The sequence below is a fragment of the Lepisosteus platostomus genome, chromosome 3, assembly GCF_059453375.1.
Source record: "Lepisosteus platostomus isolate fLepPlt1 chromosome 3, fLepPlt1.hap1, whole genome shotgun sequence".
Lineage (NCBI taxonomy): Eukaryota > Metazoa > Chordata > Actinopteri > Semionotiformes > Lepisosteidae > Lepisosteus > Lepisosteus platostomus.
The window spans coordinates 11,534,922-11,541,552 of record NC_142613.1 but is presented as its reverse complement, the minus strand read 5'-3'; the positions used below and the strand labels follow the sequence as shown (position 1 = coordinate 11,541,552).

Genomic DNA, 6,631 nt, shown 5'->3' with positions numbered 1-6,631 from the left:
ATGCGTCCCAGTCTGTACTATCAAAGCAGTCTATTAACTTGCTTTCCGCCTCCTCAGACCAACAACGCACTGACCTGTTCGCAATGGGGGAGGTCTTCAGCTTCTGTTTGTACTCAGGAAGCAACAGGAGAGCGATGTGGTCCGACTTACCGAAACTCGGTTTGGGAAGCGCTTTGTATGCCCCTTTTATTGTTGTGTAGCAGTGTTCTAAAATATTGCCTCCTCTTGTCGGTACAGTGACATGCTGAATGTATTTTTGCAGAACTTTCCTCAGATTGCAGTGGTTGAAGTCCCCAACTACAATTGAGACGGCTTCTGGGTGGGAGTTTTCGTGCTTGTTGATAATGTCGTGGAGTTCGCTATGTGCTGCTTCCACGCAGGCTTGAGGTTGAATGTAAACGATTGTGATAATAGTGGCGGAAAACTATAATAGTGGTAGAAAAACTTAATATTAATGAAAATTGTTATTGAATGAAAATCTTCTTCTTCTTCTTCTTCTTCTTCTTCTTCTTCTTCTTCTTCTTATGGTTGAGAAAAGGGAATGAGGTGTGGTTACAGAAAAAATGGGATGTTGACATATTATGCAGTTTATACAGAGGTTTCTGAACACACATTTAATTTGGCAAACCAAATATGCTAAGAAATGTAATTTTTAGCTTTTAAATTATGCTATTAATTGATTGATAGAGTTAGCGTTTCCAGTGGTTCAGGATTTCATCTGAATTTTGGGGACCTATCAAGCTTTTAATCAGTAGGCCGTGATCTTTCATATGTCAAAGTGTAATCATGTGTTTAAAAAATCAAGAAAAAGGAATTGGGGAAGCTGTTATAACAAAAGATGGTCTTACTTTTTTGTTCCAAAGTTACTTAAGTTCCAAAGGCTGTTTTCTGGCTGTCAAATTAAACATGCCTTTTGATTAATAAAGCAAGAGATTTCAACCTCATAGGATCTCAAAAGCAAAGAGTATCTGAATTTATCCAGGCTGTCCTTACCCAGGCAAATTCTGAGAAAAGGAGTTTGTTTCTCATCTGTGAACTCTTCACCTTTCTTAACTTTCTGTCTCTGGTGTCAATGTCTTACAATAAAACAATTCTACCTTCAAAATGTTCCAAACATCCAAAAATGTTTTAGTTGATACTAGATTTGATTGTGACGTACTGTAACAGAGCAGATTGATCAATGTTAAGAATCATGTGGAGCTTAATTGTTTTATTTTAAAGCCTGTGCAAATGTGTTATAAACTTTGCATTATTATGAAGAAAACTGAGTAATCTGTTTTTCTTTCTTTGTTTCTGGAAAGTTCCTTTTTGGTTGTTCTTAATAAAAAACAAAAAGATTAATTGTAGAAATGCTATGTGAGCTGTATCAGTAGGTTTTATACTGTATGGTAAGATAATATAAACTAATTGAGTAAAGTACATGGTAGGACAGATACAATTACATCTCAGTTTTAGGTTAGTTCAAAACTGATTGTCAGGACATAATACTATCAACATTATATTTATGTCATGTTTACATATTAGTATATCCTAAAATCTTTTTAGGATCTCAGTTTATCTTAAAATTATACCTTGCCTTCTTTATTGTTTTTGTCTAAATTATTTAAAAATCTTTTGTGAAAAGACACAATAGGGAACCTGTTTAATGTTCAGATGAAAAAACATTGCTCAACCCTCTGTTTGCGGCACCATGTCCAGTAATTCGTTGCATTATCCCTTTAAGGTATTACAGTGACAGCTTCCAACAAGCAAAATTATATACAGTATCACACTCTGTCATCTGCTAGATAATTTATGAAACTGCAGCTAAAAGTGAATTCATTGCTTTCCAGCTGTGCATTTTATTGATTAATCATGAAACATTTTATTTCATTTTTGGGAGACGGTGCAATTAATAATTTAAAAATTATTTTCATTTTCATAGGGACATTTTTTCCCCATTGAAGCAATATGTTGAAAATATGAATATTATAATAATACAGATAAAGATGTTACTGTACATAAATAAATATCAATGTAAAACCTATGATTATAGTACGATTACTGCATACCTAGGACTTTTTTACACCCAGAAGAAACGTTACTGGATAACAGCCACATTTGGGTTATTAACTATGTATGGAATAGTGATTTTAGCCACCAACATTAATATATAATTCTGATGTTTTTATGTTTTTTCTCGTTCATGCAGTCTTGCACGGTTTTCAGCAGCAGAATGAAAATTGAGATCTTTGAGACAAAAATAGAATGCTGAAGAGGACAGTGGAAAGGATTTATCCCTGCATTAATGAATGTCAGTATGAAAATTAGCTTTCATTCATTTCTTGTTTTTCTTTTAATAGTTTTTAACTAAATTGAAGAATAATGTCTGCATTTGGCATACTTTTTTAGCCTAATTCAAACCAGAGGAAGGAGTGACATAAACCATTCCCTGAAGTAAGATCACTGGAAGATTCCCCATTAATGGTGATGACTGAGCTTTAGGGTGCTATAGGATAAAAGAGCACAGCTCCAGAGAGATTAATGGCATCATATCGAATAGCTTGAGGCAGAGCAAGAAAGACTACATACACGAGACAATGAGAAATTCTGTCAAAGAGTTGGAGTGCACACAGAATACTTCATTGCTTTCCCGAGTGGATTTCATGAGAGTGTTTTAAAAAAATCGATATTTTACTTTAATTTTCTTTGAAGTCTCTTCTCTGTGATTTATGTCAAGAACAGACCTCAGTTGTGCTCCCTGATCACCAGCAGTACTTCTCAATGCTTCATTTTGAAGTAAAACTTGAAAGAGGATGTTTTGAATTCTCATAGCTTTGGACACCTCGGCAGCATTGCCAAAGGGGCCATCAACCATGACAAAATGGTTCTAACATGAACATCACGTTTACAATATACTGTTTATTATATAAAACGTATAAGTATCACTGGAGTTATTGCAACATCATGGAAAAAAGAGGTTGCAGGCTGGTCATTTTCCATATAACTGGTATACAGTATTCCTAGAAGGGAAACTACTTCATTGTTGAAACACAGCTGTACCAATACAAAGCTTACACTCACAGGACAGTTTCTGTGTCTTTAAAGGATGATCTCTGCTGTTTCTTTCTGATTTGTATAGAGAGCTATGAAATTTTTAATGTTATTCTCTTAAATTCCTCAAGCAGTGTGTTAGCGTACAAACCTCTTGCCACAGTTGTATAGTAAGAGCCATCACTCTTGATATTGCAGTGATGGTGATGGGCTGTGATGGTGATGGTGATCATTCTTCACAAAAACAAAAGCCTTGTTTAAAACCCCACCCTCCCAACTCTGCACTGGATAGATCACAGCCCTCTCTGGCATGACATCTAGCCAGACTGTCCCATCATTGACACAGACTACACCTGTCTTGAGTTGTACCTGCAGCATCATTAGGCCAGCCTTTGGGGATGCAAGTCTGAAGAAAACCTTGCTGATCCACATTCATAAGTATTGTAACTTTTTTATCCATTTACAAAGATGGATGCGAGCAGTTAGGAGACCTCTCACTCAGAGAGTAAGGGTTTTTGTTGTGCTATTGTGAGCTGTAAAGATTGATCAAAAAGGTTTTCAGTTTGAGAAATAATTTATTACTTATTGATGTTTGAAATGTTTGCTCAAGTGTCACGTAAATATAAAGTTTATAAATGTATTCACATAGATTTCTATCCTGTCATTTACTGCATTTTTTGTGTCTTCCTAAAGTCTAAGTGCCAAACATGTATAAATCAAATCCACATTTCAGATTTCTGGCTACCTGGATATAGATTTTGAACAAGCAGCAAAAACCAATCCTGTCAGAATTTCTCCTAAGATATTGTATACTGTATGTACAATAAATGTTAACTCCTGTCTAGTCTTTCATATATAAATAACAGGTTCTGTTTGGTTATTCATGCTCCTTTTTTAACATGAATGTGACAATATGACATTTCAAATTAACCATGAATATTGTATTTTTTCATTTTTTAATAATGTAAGCAATCTTTTCTGGATAACCAGAGGGCTTAAGTAAAGAAGCATAGGAAATTCAATTATACTGAGCTATCCCTCACTGTGAGTTGAGATTTCCATCCGGAGTTCAGTGGGAGTCAAAAAGCTTTCTGCTGAGCTTTCTGCTGTTGCTACCTTTGTAAGAAACCTTTACATTTTCTGTACTATTTTATTTCCAAGGTAGGCTGTATATAGCTGTCTGATGCACAGCAACTCATTAGGTTCTCAGGGGGACCCACTAGTACGTAGACATCCTGTAATAATTTTGTACTCTCAATGTATAATAAATGGTTTTCACATAAATTGTAGTTCTTACATACAGTATTTATGGGGGGAATTATTTATGCATGTCTTGCTCTTTCCCCCATGAATCCTTCATGCATGGTTTTCATTTGCTCTTTGAGTGTTTCCCAGCACATTACTTTAGTAGTATTGATCATAACAACATTACATACATATCTTTACCAGCAACAACTGCTTTTTTATCTTCTATGTACCTGAAGTTCAAGAAAACTAAGTGTGCTTATTGTTTTCAAACTTTTTTTCTCTCTAGCCAAACAAATTTAAAGTTTCAGTAAGTGATCCATAAATCTGTAATACTACTAAAACCCAGTTACTTACAAGTTATTCCATTCACCAGTTTAATTTTAATGTGATCACAACCTTGAAGTCTGAATGCCTGTTGTCCTGATGATTGTATTGGTACTGGTATGGACTTGTAAGGATTCCACTTTGACTGATGAAGAATTCATTTCTTTTTCTTTGACAATGGTAATCCCTGCTCCGATGAATTCCCACTTAAAATCTTCTAACATTTAGAATTGCCCTCAAGGCTTCCAGTTTTTTTATTAGATTTCATTGGAAATTTACTGTAGTTAATGGTGTCCCAGAGAATCTCAAACAGATTAATTCAACATAGAAAAGATAATTTAATCTTTTTCCAGTAAAAACTGAGCTAGTCTGAGAATAAGATGTAAATTGGATATTTAGAAAGCCATAAAGTGTGGATTCCAGTTTCATGAGAGTTGTTTCAAAACAGAATTAAAATAGTTATTCAGCTTCCAAAGAGTGTTGTTGCAGTTAGCTGTGCTGTTTTGCCAAAATGATCTAGGAGAAGAGACATAACTCTCAGCTGTCTACTCTGTGTCAAGTCTAGTATGGTTCTATGTGTTTGCCAGGATCATCTGAGATCATAAACACATTTTCCAACTAGAGAAATTGAAGAGCACACCTACAGATGTCCTAAGATTGAATTCATCTCTTCTTCCAACAGCTATTATAATAATAATAATAATAATAATAATAATAATAATAATAATAATAATAACAACAACAACAACAACAACAACAACAACAACAACAACAACAACAACAACAACAACAACAACAAACAATTAGACTTTTCACACATATGAGAAGTTCATAGCACACATATAGCAAGTTTAACTATAGATGTTAAAATCTTTAAAGCAGTAAGCAAATTCAGTTAACTTACATAGGAGTGCATCATTACTCGTGCTGTACAATAGGCCTGCCCAAGTGATTTGTGGATTCTCAAAATGCTCTATCCCAGTTACTGTAAAAGTAGCTTCATTTACAAATGTACAATATTTCACCATATTGTCTCTTCCTCCTTCCATTTGGAGAGATTGCCTTGTTTTTTTCTTGTTGGAATTTAGTCTTCTTCTCCCATTTTAACTCCTAAAAAGTTAATACAACAATTCAGTTACAATGAATGAAGATATATTTTGCATCAAATGTGTTTTTGATGGAAATTGATTTATTTTTGATATGGTTACTGCACATGATAAATTGCTTTCCGATGTCTGATTACCTGGTTTGTACCACAAACATCAGTACTCTTTTAATTCATATAGGCCTGAAGCTGAAATGAAGTTCAGCATTATTAATCCATTAATAATCCTATTAATGCAAAAGATACGCTTTTTTGCAGTTCATAACACTGATGTCGAATAACAATGAGGTTCATTAGAGATGACAGAAACAAGCCCTGTTCAATGATTCTTTTGCTAAAGTACTGTTGCATGATGTTCTGGTGCATTGTGAATTGCTAATCTTGAACATCTAATTGTAATTGACCAAATATGTTGAGCACAGCTTGAGCTCACAGTCACAGCATGTGCCTGTCGGTAAAAGGGTTTACTGAGGATAAATTTCAATGCAAATTGGGACAGAAGCTTTCAGTCAATGATCCCTGTTGTGTTTTAATGAACTGAGACTCTGGGGCAGACAGTTCAGATTGGGATAACAGATAAGTCTATGTTTACTGGCTTGGTAGATTCTGAATCGTCCCCCTTAACTCCCCTGACGAAAATGTTTCCCCAAAATAATCAAGTCAAAAACCGAGATCTCCCAAACAAATCATTATTCATCCCACTGAGTGTTTATTCAAAGTCATTAATTGAGTTAATTAGGGGTGATACATGCACCAACGACTGCTGCTTCAGAGCCATTTACAACAGGGACGTTTTACATCTCAACCAAAAGACAGAGGATAAGAAGGTCATGAAAATAACTCAATTAGTGAAACAACCCAGTCCTGTAAATGTGTGCAGTAAACTGTCTTAGTTGAAGAACATGTCATGGGTTTACAGGG

General features: G+C 34.9%; 1 long non-coding RNA gene across 1 annotated transcript; it reads left to right on the top strand.

Annotated features, from left to right (window-relative positions):
* Positions 1–441: 441 nt before the first annotated feature.
* On the top strand, positions 442–3,959 carry LOC148674367 (uncharacterized). The gene is made up of 2 exons (XR_015935568.1): positions 442–2,915; positions 3,446–3,959. It is a non-coding gene; the product is annotated as an uncharacterized LOC148674367 (long non-coding RNA).
* Positions 3,960–6,631: the final 2,672 nt, after the last annotated feature.